Source organism: Plecotus auritus (genome assembly GCF_963455305.1).
Source record: "Plecotus auritus genome assembly, chromosome: 1".
In the NCBI taxonomy this organism is placed as follows: Eukaryota; Metazoa; Chordata; class Mammalia; order Chiroptera; family Vespertilionidae; genus Plecotus; species Plecotus auritus.
In genome coordinates, this window is record NC_137770.1 from 176,472,088 (window position 1) to 176,489,286 (window position 17,199).

Sequence of the window (17,199 nt, forward strand, 5' to 3'; positions counted from 1 at the left end):
TATTTATTTTTTCATAAACTTTTGAAATGCTCATGAGGCTTTTCCATTTTAGTAAACAAGGGTCTTATGTCCCTCGTTTCCTTATCAGTGCCACGGGGAGTTTTAATCACATAGAATGGAAATATGGGAGTCATCACGTATCCCTCTCCTTTACCCTCTGGTGCTGCTGCCTGTGCCCTGGTCAGGGACCCAGCAATACATCCTTATTGATCTTCCAGGCCCCTTCCTTCACCACTCCCTGTCCCACGCTGTGATATGCTTTCCCTTGTAAGCATTCTTTTTATTACATCACTCCCATTTTCAAAACCTAAAATGCTTCCTATTGTTTACCAGAACTGGCTCTAATAGGTAAGAATTATCTACTATTTTCTTCCATGTGCCAGAGTTGATCAGAAAAATTCTAATTTAGGGGCTTCATTTGCGGGTCTAATAATTATTCTTGGGAATGAATCAGAGCCCCTGATTCCAAACTTCAATCCAGTTCCTCCAGAGAGTTGATCTTCAAGACCCTCCATGACCTAATCCCATTCTATTACCCAATCTTATTTCCTTCTATTCCCCAGTGCGAACCTTTCCATTGTCTTGTAAATATGCAGAGCAGCATTCTGCTGCTAAGCCTTTGATCAGGTTCTACCCTCCTTTGCAACACTCAGCCCTTTTCTCCTGTTGAATAGAAAGGCTGTAACATGTCATTCTTGGCCTCCACCAGTCCAGCTTGTACCCTATTGCCAAAAAGGTTATCTTGCTGGATGGATCAGTTATAATAAAGGCACAATTTTCCTCAAATTATTGAATCTCCCTGCTTGGCTTAATAGGCTGGTAAGGGCTGGGTTTTGGCCCCCACTCACTTCCTCCCTTTGTGAGGAGCCTTTGTGCACCATACAAATTGCACAATGGTATATGGCAGCCCCATTCAATCCATCATCCCAGGGCCAATTTGTTTGACCCAATGGGGCAGGAGAATTTATTTATTTCCCTCCAGCCTTTTCTTAGCCCAGCTGATATCCTGCTTCTTGCTTGAGGATACCAGTCATCAAGTGCTCTCTTTCTAAATAGCATGTTCACAAGTTTTATCATAGAATTGAATTCTTGGTTATATTTTGCCTTGGTTTCTGAATGTTTCTTGGGTTTGCTTAATCTTTCCCGATTAGGAGATTGTTAAAGATAATAATAATATGACTTGGAGTTTTTTCTCTAGTAAATAAACTACTCAACATACAAAACTGAATACATACATTATTTTATAAAACCCAATTACCCTTAATTGTAAGATATCTGTGGCTCTATTTACCACTAAAAAAGAAAAAAGAAAAGGAAAGAAAACTCTGAAAATTGAACTATGGCTTAGAATTCCTATTTTAAATTTATTGAAAATAATTTTTAGACTTACTTAGAAAGATTTTAAACACTTTTAAAAGGTTATGCAACATTCTTACACATATATAAAATGAAATATATGTCAAATACACTAGTTAAGATATTCCTAAACATTCTTCACAGGCTCAGAGTGTTTTGAATTATTTTTGACTCAGTTATTGATGCCTGTGTTTTCCCTCAGTGTGGTTCTCTATGCTCTGGAGAGCAATGGTGGTGCATCTGTTCTTTTAAGAGTCCTTCACTGTTGGGGGGAAATTTTCTTTCAATCCACACACAACCGTTTTGCAAATTTTGATTCTGTATTTCTCTTGATCTTACCAGACAATGTCAATGAAACTCAACAGCTAAGTCATAGTAATTCCTCAAAAATTCTTAAAGAGTTTTTTCAATGAAATACCAAGTGGTTGTAGTTGTCCAGTTATGCCACCAGAATATCAGCCAAGATTGTACATGAATAGGTAATGACACATCATTACTGGCACCAGGTTAACATTAGCAATAAGACACCATTGCTTCCAAAATTTATCTCTATTTTAGAGGCATTAAAAGTGGAAAAATGTGTTTTAGTGAGATGAAATATAGGAATAATTGTTTAGTTAACTTACCTCAGTGGATTAAGAGAATATCAGAATTTTAAAATGAGAAATATCATGTTTGAGGTAGCACTGTTAAGTAGAAAAGGCACTGGACAAGTATTATAAGAGTTGTGGTCTAGGTTTTGCCATTAAATCATTTGTCACTTTTTTATTTCAGCTATCTGGATTTCAGTGTTATTGTTTGAAGAATAAGGGTATTGATTTGAATGATCTAAAGGTTAAAGCAATGAGATTGAAGTTTGAAATCATCTGCCCAGATTCCTGTCCAAGAGAAAAATCCCTTAGACTACTACTCTGGCCTAGAGATTTGAATTTGTCTGATGAAATCCAGCATAAACCACGTGTGGCAAAGGCTGGACTCATGGGGGATGATAGTATGCAATCCTTATCCTTCTGAGGAGAAATAGTCTGTGTGCAAACTCTCCTGGCAGGAGGAAGGCGGGGAGAGAATAATCAAGATGATGAAATGGAGAGTTCATTTGTATGGAGAGAGTTAGACTCTTAGAAGTCTCATTTTTTTCCCCCTGAATATTGACAAAGAACCAGAGGCATTCTGCTGGAAGGAAATTAGATTGCAAAATGGTTAATTCTCCCCAAATGGAAATTTGGTAAAGAATTTATGTGTGGTGCCTGAAATATACACAGCAGAGCCAAGTGACTCAGTCAATTTAGAAAAGATCACATTTTAATTAAATGCAATGGGAGAGAGAATAGTAAAGAAATGTTATCCTGCTTTTCAAAGATACATAGAACCACTACAAATATAATAATAGATAAGTAATATGATTTGCTTATTTATTCTGCAGTCAAACGATGCAGTACAAACATAAGGGTATTTATTTTTTATTATCATGACACTTTAGACCCTTTCCTTTGTAGTTAGTCCTCAAAATCAAGCACCATTTTTCAAATTGAGTAAATTACATGCACAAAAGGGTTGCTTAAAAAAATGAAGTATGAGTACTAAGAGAATTTAATGTTTTGTTAACATTTTCTTTCACATTAAAAAAAAAAACCCACAAAAAAAAGTTGCAATGGTTGAGTGGGACCATGCCCTGGATAAGAACATCTTTGTGCTATCTAGAGTTACATATTGGGACCATCTTATTTGAATCCACAGATTAGGATTTGTAATTACACATATTCTATTTCATCAAATCTAAGGAAAGAATACATGGTCTGAAGGGGTACTACAATAGGATACTACAATCTTTTTGAAATTTTCAAGTTTTTAAAATAGACTTTTGATGTATCTCTGTAACTTCCAGTCTTCTAGGTGAGAATCTTTAATTGCTATACTTCATTACATGCAGAATCAGAAATTTTAACAACCTACCTTTAGCAGTTTAACAAGAAAGAAGCAATGGAAAGAAAATGAGTTTCAAATTCAGACAAAACTAGGTTCAGTTCCTGGATCTGTGACCCCAGGTTCCTAACCCCTCTGAATCTTGATTTACACCAGTAGAATAAGCGGTACCTAGTCCAACAAAGACTGTTGTATGTCTTAAACATAACAGACGAGGCATACTGAGCACATAGAGAACCCTGAATATCTGGCAAGCACCTACAATAGCATTTGGAATATTGGTACCCAACATCTGAATAGTGGAGGAGAGGAAAATGGAAGTGGACAAATAGGTCTTGATTGTCAAGCATTGTAATATGTAATAGTTACACAAGTTTCTAATCCTAAAAAGAATGCTAAGAGGTAGATGTCATACTTTTTCTCTCAACATCAAGGGCATAGTTCAATTCATATGGTGTTATGTGAAAGAGCACAAATTATGTCAAAATATCCATTGAGTAATTTTTAAATCATGGACAACTTGGCAGCACGTGGTTAGACATAAAAGCATGGCCTAGGCTAACTTGCCTGATATACACACTAGTTTATAGGGGCAGATATTACTGTCCCCAGATAGTAGCCATTTACTCCCATCTAGTTAAGCTATCTGCATTCAGAGAGCTTAATTTTCCTTTTTAGGGTTATAAACAGAGGAAGAGAAAGTTAATTTCTGAAATCAGTGCTTAGTCTCAGACTATGGACAGTATCTGAAATTAATAGTAATAGATTTCTTTTTCTTTTTTTTTTTTTACCATTAAGCTGATAAACACCACCACTAACAAATCCTATTTTCAACCTGGGCCTTAGAGGAACTGAAATCTAGAGGTATGAGAGTGTTGCAGAACCTGAACTCACTGTTTCTCTCCATTTGCCTATGGCAGCTTCTCTAGTGTCAAGAGAAAACCACATTTGAGGCAAATCCTTACCCCCTTTGACTCATTTGTGGGTTTCACTTAAGTTTTAAATGTCTCGGCTTTCAGGCTATTGAAGAGTGGAGATGCCATTTATAATATATTTACTAAAAGAGTTCTGAAAAACAAGTCATTAGTCAGCTACTTTGATCTGGTTCTCTTAATCAAAGATTTATTGGGACAGTTTAGAAATAGTCAGATAAATGTTCTCCCTACCTGGGAGATGGGAGGGGGGAGCAATGCTCTGTGGAAGATTTATGTTGAATTGCTCTATGCCATCCTGCATTTGATTAACTTTTATCAACCAGAACAACAACAACAAAAAAACAACAACCCCCAAACCTTTCCCAATGCATCATTTATATGAACTTTATAAATGAGCCATCCTTCTATTGCCAGCATAATTCACCATGATATAACCATTTAAAACATCTCCAAGAATAGGCAATTAACATGAGGTATTTATGTGTTATTTTTGCAACAATTTTATTTGGAAAAAAACTGAATGTGCTACTCTGTAATCTGAAACTATAAAGGATTGATATAAAGTTTTGTTTTTTAAAATTGATTTCAAGTTTTAAGTGTTCCTGAGACCAGGTAGAAAATAAGTGGTCCCACCCTACCACCTTCTTGATCAGAGTAAACCAAGTCAAAGGTTGAACAAAACACTTAGCTCATGAGATCTGAAGTGTGAGTCCCCTAGGATCCAAAACACGGTTATACAGGCTTACCCTATTGTTTGTGCCAATTATATTTCCACAACCCAAGAGTTCAAGTAGATATGATAGTGGAATTTTAGATCTGGAAGACAAAGTTTAGGTATGTTATTCTGAGTGCTCATTCATGACACTCAGAGTCAATTTTCAATTCCATCAAGAAAGACACTAACAAATTAAAAGATTCTTTCTGGTAAATGTGAAAAAAGTTACGTCTCTTGGGAGTGCAAATAGGTATTGAATCTTGTTGTCCTTTTACTTCATTAATATATCTTCTTAATGAAAAAAATGACTAACATAGACATTTCTTTTGTATTAAAAAAAGTAAAAAGGACAATTAAGGTAAAGGGCTTCTGAAAACATTCAAAGTACAGATGGTTTCCAAAACAGTTTTGACTGTTCCCAAATGATTGATTGGTATTTTCAATGCCCTTGGCATTTCTGTGGCCTCATTTTTTTTTCATATATTTATGTAAAAAAAAAAAAAAAGAAGTTGGTGTAATACTTTTTCTCCTCCAGATTCATTGTCTGATTTTTCTCTAACGTGCTCTGAGCCCCAGAAGGCTCAGAAGACTGGTTTCTCTGGACCCATTGCCCTCTGGTTTCTGTTGGGTTTGACCAGTGGGGAACACTGAGAGAAGATTGAATACCGGGTGTTAATTCTTCTGAAATCTCCTACAGATGCAGTGGGTGACTTTTCTTCTGTGGCTATCACTCTTGCTGTAGAACTCTGTTCTTTTGTCTTAGCCCCATACCCTAAGGGTGCTATGGGATTCCCATAATTGAGTCACCATATCTTATTAGTTTCCTTAACCTTGTCTACACCTCTGTGAATGTTCTCTTTACTAGACTCTCTTTAATAAAACTCTGTTCATTCTCTAAGCTATTTTAGTTCTATCTGCTTTATAATGAGACCATGATACATTTACCTGGCATTTTACTCAGGTAGATGTGGATGTGCAGTCCACTAATATATAAAACAGACATAATTAGAGTGAAAAGAGCAGTTTTGATGAGTGAAAAGTCACACTGGAAATTAGTACCAAGATTCTTTCCCAGCCCTGCCAATAATCAGCTGTGGTACCTTGGGAAGGTTTCTTAACTTTTACAAGTCTCACTTATTTGTAAAATAAGGGACTAGTTTAATGTTCAACTTTCGATTATCTAAATGTTAAAGTGATCTTGCAAAATAAATATTTTTTCTAAACTCACAGAAATCATGGGTTATCATCTGCCGGAGGCCAATCATTCTACCACTGATGGAAGGATGTGGACAGGAAACTGGGAAGGCTGGTCAACAACCTTAATTGTTTTGATCACTCACTGTTTAGTTGAAACATTGTTAGCTGAAGCAGCCTCCAACTCTGTTTCTCCTATGTAAATTTCTGTTATTGGAATTTCCTGCCTAAAGGTTATGGGGTATCCCATAGTCTCAATAAAAGGGATTGCAAGGCCAGAGCAAAGGGTAGTCCTTCCACTAGAGTTGGGCTCCCGCCTGGCCCCCAATATTTCCAAATTAATACTTTTCCGAGTCTCTTTTCATTTGTGTGCGGCCTTCTCCAGAACCCGAACCCTGAACAGGAACCCTGAACCACGTGGGACGTGAAAGGGGTTCCCACAATCATCCTTTTAAAATGTTTAGCTTATCCTATAGATTATGCTCACACATTGTCATTTAGAATTTGCAACACAGAAAAATTAAGCCCATAACTATTTCACCTGCTTTTCTCTTGAAGAATGAACTGTGAGCCCATTTAACTGAGAAAACTGGAATAGATTACATTTTATTCAGAACTGAAAATATATGTAGAGAAAGAATAGCAAAGATGGAATAACAAGAACTTGATTTACATTCACACCTGCTACAACTAAAACTCTGGAACAAAATATACTCCAGAACAGTTTTAAAGGCTTTGGCCATCAGCAACAACAAGAGAGTGATTCCTGAGTGATAAGAAAAAAATGGAGTGAGCACGATGATTCCTCCACCTAATTTGAACCAGTTTCTGGGTCATAGCATGGGGTGGGTGGGGTGGGGGGACGACAGTCAGAGCCATCGTCTCCCTAACTTGAAGAGATAGAAGAACTGGAAACCAGGCATGCCCAAAATAGCTAAAATATGCAGATCAGAATACCATGGGGGCAAAAGAGAGCTACAGAAAGATAACCCTGGAGATCTGGAGATTTGTTTTAGTAGTGGAATAAAATTAACCAAAATTTCATAAAATTTACAATATCCCATAAGTACTCTTGAACTTTGTTCTGGGATGCAGTGAAGTTACTTGGAAATAGTTTGATCCTTGCAAATCTTGCTTTTAAGCTTTTATGCTGTCTTAGGCAAAGCTTTAAAGCAAGATTCTGAAGACTCAAACTGAGTGACATACTTGGAACTTAACTGCATCTCTGAACAAAGCTCAAAGAGATCTATGATAATACAAATATATTGACAATCCAGAAAGGTAAAAATCACAATGTCTTATATCTAATAAAAAAAATTTCTAGACATGCAAAGAAGCAGAAAATTACAACCCATAATGAGGAGAAAAATTAATAATTACTGACCCAGAAATGACACAGATGATACAATTAGTAGAAAAAAAATTAAAACTTTTATTATAACTGCTAAAGGCCTGGTGCATGAAATTCGTGCACTTAGGAGGGGTGGTCCCTCAGCCCAGACTGCATCGTCTCCAATCTGGGGATGACTCACTGCCAGCAGTCAGAAATCCCTCTCACAATCCAGGACTTCTGGCTCCTAACCACTCGCCTGCCTGCCTGCCTGATTGCTCGTAACCTGCTTCTGCCTGCCAGCCTGATTACTCCCAACTGCTCCCCTGCCGGCCCGATCGCCCCCAACTGCCCTGCCCTGCAAGCCTGGTTCCCCCCATCTGCCCTCCCCTGCCGGCCATCTTGTGACAATGTGGGGGCAGCCATCTTGTGGCAGCCATCTTGTGATGACATGGGGCGACCATCTTGTGGTGGCCATCTTGTGACAATGTGGGGGTGGCCATCTTGTGACGATGTGGGGGTGGCCATCTTGTGGCAGCCATCTTGTGACAAGATGGGACAGCCATCTTGTGATGACGTGGGTGCGGCCATCTTGTGACGACATGCGGGTGGCCATCTTGTGAAGGCATGAGGGTCAATTTGCATATTACCTCTTTATTATATAGGATATTACATATGTTCAAGAAATTGGGAGGAAAATTGAACATTTTAAATAAAGGAATAAAAGATATAAAATTTCCCAAACTTTAGAGATAAAACATTCAGATGGATAAAACTGCCTGAGATGATAAATACAGTTGATTCTTATATTTTTGATAGTTCAATCTCTAAAGTTGCTATGAACAGTGGATTAGTGAATACTGAACAATTGCTTCTGGGGGAAACATGGGATTCAGTTCTTGTGAGCCTCTGGCTATACAATTCTTATCATCCAATAAGTACATAAGCTTGTTTTATACATTTTTAAAGACTCCATGTTTAATATACACTGTTCATTCATTAATATTGAACTCAAGGCCAAAAGCACTATACCTCATGCCTGAATGAAGCTCATAGAAGTGTGCTTTCTCTGTAAGGCACATCACAACCTTCTTGTGCTTAGAAACTCTAGACAGCATTTTTGTACTATGTGGGGCTATTTTGAACAGCAAATTCAATAACAAAAAAGTGTAAAAATGTAAAAAGTTTGGCATCAAATAGATATAAAACAACAATACACTTGCTTACAGTATGAGAGCTGAAACAAGAAGGCAGAGTGTTGCCTCATTCAATCTCAGCTGTGAGATGTATGTGTTGGGAAACTAACATTTTTCTGCTGTTGTGCTCATGCCCAAGAATGACCATAAAAGAGCACTGAGTATTGATTTTGAGGTTTCAAATAAATTTTAGTGAGTAAGCAAATTTGCCAATATAGAATCCAGAAATGTGAGGATTAACTGTACCCTGATGGTATTAATAGAAGATTAGATCTTACTCAGGAAAAGATTAGTGAACTTGAAGAAATAGAAACCATAAAAAATAAAGTACTAAGAAAATAAGATGAATAATTTCAAATAGAATAATATACATGTAATTGGAATTACCAACCATGGAAAGCAGGAAATGTATTTGAGAAAACAATGCTGAAAACCTACATATTTCATAAAAACTAAGTCCACAGGAATATGAAGTTATAAAAAACAAAACCTCATAAAACCATCCCAAAATATCAAGACAAGAAATATGGATAAAAATCACCAAGGCATGGCTGGCTGGTGTTGCTCAGTGGTTGAGTGTCAACCTATGAACTAGGTGATCATGGTTCAATCCCCTGTCGGGGCACATGCCCAGATTGCCGGCTTGATCCTTGGTAGGGGGCATGCAAGAAACAGCCAATCAATGATGCTTTCTTTCCCTTCGTCTCTGAAATCAATAAAAATGTATATTTTAAAAGAAGTCACCAAGACACATCATAATCAAATTACTACAAATCAATGATAAATTCAAAATCTCAAGAGCAGCTAGAGGGGTGGTGGTAGAGATGGTAGGGTTGGATGTACAGAGGAAGAAAAACCAGCAAAATAGCATATTTGCTATCAGAAATAATTAAAACCAGAAGGCAGCTAAGCAATATCTTTAAAGTAATGAAATAAAAGAACTATGCATCTAGAATCAATTTCTCTCAGACATAAAGATAGACAGAAATGCTGAAAGAATTCACAAGTATCAGGCACACATTAATATCAAAGTAAATTTCAAAGAAAATTATATAACAAGTGATAAACTCATTTCATAATGCGAAATATATGGAGTCAATTCATCAATAAGATTTAATATGCCTCAGTGTTTATAAATGTAACAAAAGAGTTTTAAAATCCATTAAGCAAAATCTGGTAGAATTGCAAATAGAAGTAATAGACATATACACAATGATAACCAGAGATTTCTGTATCCCTTTCTCAATAATTTCTACAATAAGTAGACATAAAGATAGTAAGGATATAGGCGACTTGAACAACACTTTCAATCTACTTGACCTAACATGTTTATAGAACACTCCAAATGGCAGATATACATTTTATTCTAAGTGTATAAGGATTTTTTTTATCAAGATAGATTATATTTGGGCCATAAACATCTCAATTAAGTTAAAAAGGTTCAAGTTATTTAAAGTCTCTTCTTTGATCACAATGGAATTACTATGAAACGAGTAATAGGAAGACACCTGAAAAAAAGAATCTGTTAACTAAATAAAACAATTCTAAATAACCTGGGTCAAAAAAAAATCAAAATAGAAATTGAAGCACTTTGAATGGAATGAAAGTAAAACAGAACATATTGATATATTTACAGTGCAGCATTATTTAATGGGAAATTATACAAAAAATGCCTACGTTAAAAGTAAAAAGCTCCCAAATAAGTAACCTTAGTTTCCATCATAAGAAAATAGAAAAAGAGAAGAGCAAATAGAACCCAAAGTAAGCAGAAGAAAGAAAATAATAAAAGAAAATAGAAAGCAATGAAATAGAAAACAGAAAGACAACAGAGACAATCAATGAAACCAAAATTTGGCTCTGAGAAAATTCATAAAATTGATAAACTTCTACCCAGACTAATGAGACAAAAAAAACAAAAACCCACAAAAACACATGTGACCAATATAATGAATGAAATGATATTATGCAGGTTTTACAGATATTTGGTGCATAACAAAAATTTTAAACTTAAGTCGCAACCTTTATATAAAGAATATTTCAGACCAAGATGTCTTCAATGATGAATTCTATTAAACATTTTAGGAAGAAAAAATACCAATTATATAAAACTCCTTTCAGAAAATTGAAGAGGAAATAATATTGTACCTCATTCTATGGAGATAGAATTATCTTGGCGCGCGCGCACACACACACACACACACACACACACACACACACAAAATCTTAATAGATGCAGGAAAAGCAGGTGAAAAATTCAAAATCCCAATTAATAACAGAAGGGAAATTCTTCAATCTTAAAAGGGGTATTTTAAGAAAAATCTACATTTAACATTCTAATTAAGAGAGAAAGACTGCTGCTGAGTATTTATTTCTAAGGATGTCTTTCATCACTTATATAACACTGCACTGGAGATTCAAACCAACAAGACAAGTGAAATAAATAAAAGACATTTATATTAAACACGAAGAAACAACGTTTTTCATCATGAACTTCGTAATCATCAATGTAGAAAATCCTATAGAATCTATTAAAAAGTTGCTAGAGATGAAAAATGAACTTAGTAATTTTCCATGATTCCAAATGAATACCCAAAAGTCAATTGTTTGTGTATATACTAGCAAAGAACAATCAGAAATTAAGAATTTTAAAACATATCTTTTATAGTATCATAAAATATGAAATACTTAGGTGTGAATGTGACAAGAGATGTGCAAAATCTATAAGCAAACTATAAAACGTTGCTGAGAGAAATGAATACAGTCGAACAGAGGGATGTATTGTGTTTCTGGATCACAAAACTCAATATTGTTAAGATTTCAATTCCCCTCAAAGCAACTTATAAATTTAATGCAATCACTGTCAAAATCCCAGGACAGTATTTTTATACTGTTCTGCTATAAGCTGATTCTAAAAATTCATATGGGGATGCAAAGGATTAGAATAGCCGAACAAATTTAAAAAGAATAAAGTTGGATAACTTATAATGAATTCCAAGACTTATTATAATGCTACAATAATCAAGACAAATGTACCATTTGTGTGGAGATAGACAAATAGGTCATTGGAACAGAATACTGAATAAACTCACACATATTCAATTAATTGATTTCAACAAAGGTATAAAGGCATTTGTATAGGGAAAGTTAGTATTTTTTTAAAAAATGATGCTGGGAAAACTGGATATCCATATGCCAAAACAATAACAACAATAATCCTTTAATTCATACCTCACATGATATATAAATATTAACTCAAATGAATCATAAATCCTAAAACTCAAAAAATATCTAGTGAAAAACATAGGAGGAAAATCTTTGAAAGCTTGGGAATGGTACAGATTTCTTAGATACAGTACCCAAATTATTATTTATTTTTTATATATATTTTATTGATTTTTTAACAGAGAGGAAGGGAGAGGGATAGAGAGTTAGAAACATCGATGAGAGAGAAACATCGATCAGCTGCCTCCTGCACAACCTCTTTGGAGATGTGCCCGCAACCGAGGTACATGCCCTTAACTGGAATCGAACCTGGGACCCTTCAGTCCGCAGACCAACGCTCTATCCACTGAGCCAAACCAGTTAAGGCAATTTTTCAAAAAGAAAAATAAATCAGACTTCATCAAAATTAAGAATTCTTACTCTTTGAAAGGCACTGTTAAGAGAATGAAAAGACAAATCAGATTTCAAGTAAAGTTTTATAAATCACACGTGATAAAGATTTTGAATTCAGACTATATTAAGAACACTTAAAGCTTACAATAAAAATCAAACAACCCATAAAAACTAATGGATGATTTCAATACATACTTCAGCCAAGAAGATATATGGATGGCAAAAAAAACAACAACATGAAAAGGTGTTCAATATCAGTAGTCAGTAGAGAAGTGCAAACTAATAAAAGTGACAATGTTTAAAATTAAAAATCTACAAATGTCTAAATTAAAAATCTGAATATATTAAGTGTTGGAGATGGAGCCACTGGAAGTTTCATACATTGCTGGGGGGGGGAGCATAAAATGCTGCACCCACTTTAAAAAGATAAACATACTCTTGCCATCTGACCCAGTCATTCCAATTCGCTCCATTTTATTCCAAGCAATATGAAAACACATATCCACACTAAGACTTGAATAAAATTTTTCATAACAGCTTGATTGTAATAGTCCAAATCTGGAAACAATCCAAATGAACATCACTGGATGAATGGACAAGCAAATGGTATTGTATCCATACAAAGGAATACCACTCAGCAATGACAAGGAGTGAACAGCAGCATGCACGAATCTCAAGACAATTACTCTGAGTAAAATAAGTCCGACAAGTATCATTTACATAAAATTCTAAAAAAAATAATGTATAGGGACAGGAAGCAAATTGGTGGTTGTCTGGTGATGGGAAGGGGGTGAGAGGGGCAGGAAGGAAGTATTACCATAGGCATGAGGAAACTTTGGGGGGTGATGGATAAGCTCATTAACATTATTGTGGTGATGGCTTCATGAGTGCATACATAGTTCAAAAGTCATCAGATTGTACACTTTAAATATGTGTCATTTATTACATGTCAATTTTATCTCAGAAAAGCTGTTTGTGTGTGTAGAGAGGAGAGAGGGAGGGAATGAGGAAGAGAGGAAGAGAGAGAGAGAGATAGAGGGATACTTGGATGCTGGTTTGCATTCTTATCGAAGTATTTATTGGTCAAAAAAAGGGGGGATAAATAACTCTGTTAATCAGTCTTATTTTGATGGTGCCTTTAGTTTCATAAATTCGGTGTGTAAAGGGTCTCAGAATGGTGGATCTTTTCTTTGTGCCACTCTCTATAGTCCTGATAATAAGCCAATAACTTGAGCATAATCATGTGTATCTTACAGATTGGTTGCCTGAGGCACTGAATATCAGTCACTACTAACACTGCAGACCAGGTATCCCTGGCTCCACAGCGCCACTCATTGCACCCGCCCAGGCCCACCTCAGGAATCCGGTGGTCCATGGCCAAGTGCCTTGGTGTCCCCTTTCCCTCAATATCTCCTGCTGTCCAGTCACACTTGTATTTTTAAAAACCATTTAATAAATATGAACGCAAAAATGCATCGCCAGGTTGCCATCTTTGCCCAGCGAACATAGGCCCTACTCTGTTTCTGCTAAGGGAACAGACTCCAGTCGTTGGCATTTCTTAAACCAGAGCAGGAGTTTTCCTGTTGTGTGAGGTTAAGATTGCCATGCTGCCTGCGGGATAAATGCAGCCATGCTTCCAGATATTGACACCTGCTGGTCAAGAGCATGAACATCTACAGAGAAGCATGAAGCAGAGGCCTCTAGTGGGAACCAGAGTCAGAAGTCATATCTCTCCGGATTTCAGTCCCTCATCAGTAAAGATACGTAAGCCTTTACCCACAATATCTGTATATTTATATATTATGTATAAATACTAGTTCATGCATTATAAAACATATCAAAATGCATTTTAAATGTAAGTGTAGAATAAACACTAATTTAAAAATAACATATTTTATTAATGATGCCAAAGCACTATTTTGAAGGTGCTTCACTCTTTAAAAAAATAATGGTTTAACCCCTTATGATATACAAAGTGATTATTTGGTTTATTTTATTTAAGATGTCTTGAAATAAACTTTAATTGAATGTTAGTTTATTTGGACGTGATGCACACTGGCTGTGCTTATTTAAATAAATAGATTTCACTTAAAAGTTTGAGGTTTTGTTTTGTTTTGTTTTGTTTTTTTGCAAAAATTTGTTGTTTTAAAAAAATGCATGTGGTAAATCTCTATTTCCAGGATGTAAATCAGTTGTTCTTGCCAATTAGAAGAGGTGGTGCATTGAAAATTTTTTAAACAAATGAGTTCAAAACCTTTCAAAACTTTATTTGGAAAATTGTGCTAACATGTTTTAAAATAATGTAGATGAGGTTTTTATGTATCCGTCATTATTTTCAGCCAAAAAAAAAATGAGAAAAATAATGTCAAATATTTATTGCAAATGTTCGCTTCATAGCTTAGTTTTCTTTCATAAAATAGTTACTTTTTCATTCATTGTAAAAGTGTCACCTTACCTATGAAGGACATGTTACAAGTGTTTGTTTTAAATATTTGCATTACAACAACAGAAGGGAAGCAAACTTAACACTTTTCTCTTTTTTAAAGGCAAAAATAGGTAAGCTGTCTTGAAGTTCTGCAACCCTTTTATGTGCTTTGTCACATGATGACAAGGAAAGCTCTCTGTGGAACAAAGGATTTTCCTATATTCCACATTCCATTCCATCTATTGTAAAGACACATTTTTATTTCAAGTTCTCATGGCGAAACCCCCTTACCCTGCTGGATGAGACTGTAGCACCTTGTGCATGTCGGCTTCGTTTTGCTGTTGCAATGGCCTGCCAAGAATGATGCAGTGATTGATGTGTAGATGCTGGCTATTTCTGTGACCTTCTCCCAGCATTCTTGTTAGAATCCCAAAGTGGATACTATGTCAGGAGTTAATGTATATGGTATTTCCTCCCCCAAAATTATGGTGACATAAAATAAGTCATTTGCTATTGAGAACGTATTTTCTGCAGTACAACTGTCCTTTAATGGTCCACAAACTGTAGTTTTATGTGTGTTTTGTCAGTGAAAGACAATCTAGCAAATACCATAAACTGAGTATAGTAGAAACATCACTGGTTTGACTCAACTGTATAACAAACTTGTCACACTGCTTCATTGGCTCTAGTATCTGTTTCTTTCCATCTTGAATTATGTTTCTCTGTATCTTCAAACAGCATTTGCTAATGGAGGAATGAATGTTGATTGATCATCACATTAATGTATTTATATTGTTCGGTCATATTTTGCCACAGCAGGAAGACATTCCTCAAAGGTATAAAGATTTTTGTGGCTTGATCATAAGCAAGAAATCCTTAAAAGATGTATTTAAACTTTATCATTGTGGTTAGTGGACATTTATAAATTACTGGATTAAGTATTATATAATTTTAAATATTGCTAAAAATTGTAGAGATGAATTTCATGTTAGGGAAGTTTTGGAATATTAGGATTTCTTCAATCATCTGTTTCTTTGCAAGAATATATATATATATATATATATATATATATATATATATATATATATTTGGTTAATCCTCATCAGAAGATATTTTTCCATTGCTTTTTTTTTTTACTTTAAAAAATTAAACTTTATTTTTAAAAAATCGTGATTGTTGAATGTATTACATACGTCCCCCTTCTTCCCCTATTGATCCCTTCTAACCCCTGACTACCCCCCACCCCAGGCCTTAAAAAAGAAGAATCCATTGTTTTTTCAGAGGGAGTGGAAAGGAGAGGGAGAGAGAGAGAAACTACTGGAAGCCAATTCCAGCATGTCACCAGGGCAGAATCATCTGGGAATGACTAAAGGCATTTCCCCAAACCTGAAAAGGATGCATAGAATGATTGCTTGCTGCCAGACAGCTCAGGGCATCTTAATCTACATGTTATTGCCTCCTACTGGCCAAACACCTGAACAGTCATAGGGAAATTCTTCCAATCTGACAATGCTTCTGTATGAAACCCTACCCATTGATGTGTATATCTCCACCTCGCCTTAGGACAAATTGTGTTAATAAAAAGCAAGGGGTCCTGAGATAAGGAGAACTTAGTTCCTTTAGCTAAGTTTCCTCTGGACCCCAAAATGCCTTCCAAAATTATGTTTCGTTTCTGGACTCTTTAATCATTTACACACAGCCCTTCTCCAGATTCCTGTACCCTTCTAGATGCCGGAACAAGACCACCAGCATTAAGAAACATCAATGTGAGAGAGGCACATGGATTGGTTGCCTCCCACACTTGCCCTGACCAGGGCCGGGGATTGAGCCTTCAACAGAGCTATGTGCCCTTGACTAGAATCAAATCCAGGACCCTTCAGTCCATAAGCCAACACTCTATCCACTGACTCAAGCTGGCTAGGGCTGCAAGAATTTTTAAAAGCACTCATCTATTGTGAGGGTTAGTTTAGTTCAAACTAGATGTGAACTCTAAAGGCGCCTGAGCACTCGCAATGGCACACGAGAGAGGACCAATGTTGATCCTCATCTGTTGACACTTTTTACTCTCCACACTGTCCTCTGGACTGAGTGAGGGGGCCTATGCCACTAATATTAAATGCACTATATACTGCTTTAGAGATAAAGCTAAATAAAACCCTAAGATTTTCTGTTTGTACTTCAAACATCATTTTGTGTACCACATTGGTTGTGTGTACATCACATTTGACATCACTCTTACAGAGCAATCTTTGTGCGAATAAGACAAAGATTCCTTACTTTGTGTACAAACTCAGGATTGCTGGCCTTTTGGAATGAGTGGATGAATCTTAAATGTTCAAGTATAGAGAAACATTGTACTCTGACAAGTAAAAATGTTGAGGTAACAAAGGGCAATTTCTGTATCTGTAGTAGACAATGGATTATAAAAATTTTTAGAAGCCACCTGATTTTCCCTCAGCTTCATCCATTTACCTCTGAGATGACTGAGTTGCAAATGTTCATGTTTAGAG